We start from the raw sequence: 682 nt of genomic DNA on the forward strand, positions 1-682 counted from the left end.
GCTGTGGAGCCACCAAGCCCTGCAGATGCTGGCACCAACAACACCATTCCTGCTACCACGCCTTAATCGAATAACGACACAATGCAGTTTGTCCTTTACTACCTTCATTCTTGACGCTACGCGAGTTCGATGCCAACACTGTTGATCGGCATCATGCACCTCGTGGTCGACGACACCGCGTCTGCGACTGCACGCCAGCTTAACAGCTCGCAGCGCATTGGACTCGTGTGCTCGGATGCTGCTCTTGGTGTCGATAGGTGGCGCCGTGATACGAGCCTACTGGACGATAATTGGACGATTACCATAGCGAGCTCTAAGCTCTGAGCGGTCTGAAATAAATGCTTCCCATTGGTCCGATTCGATGACCTTTATATTCTATCACAAGCCGCCAATATCATCCAGCGAGCTCTGCTGAATAACAATAATCGACCCACTTCAACAACAACAAGCCGCCAGTTGCGATCCACTACTCCTCCAGCGCCGCTCTTGGGTTACCAAATGAACACTCTAAATGAATTCGCTCATAGTTTGCAGATGTATAGAGAGGTACGAAGAGTCCAAAACATCAAGTCGCGTCGCCGCTCGGTGCCTACAACAGGAGAAATCCCCGTGGCAAAGTTCTATCCCATGGCAAATCGCGACAGGGTGACCTTCTTCAACTCTATGCAATAAAGCGCTGCAT

Source organism: Saprolegnia diclina (assembly GCF_000281045.1).
Source record: "Saprolegnia diclina VS20 unplaced genomic scaffold supercont1.57, whole genome shotgun sequence".
Classification (NCBI taxonomy): domain Eukaryota; phylum Oomycota; class Saprolegniomycetes; order Saprolegniales; family Saprolegniaceae; genus Saprolegnia; species Saprolegnia diclina.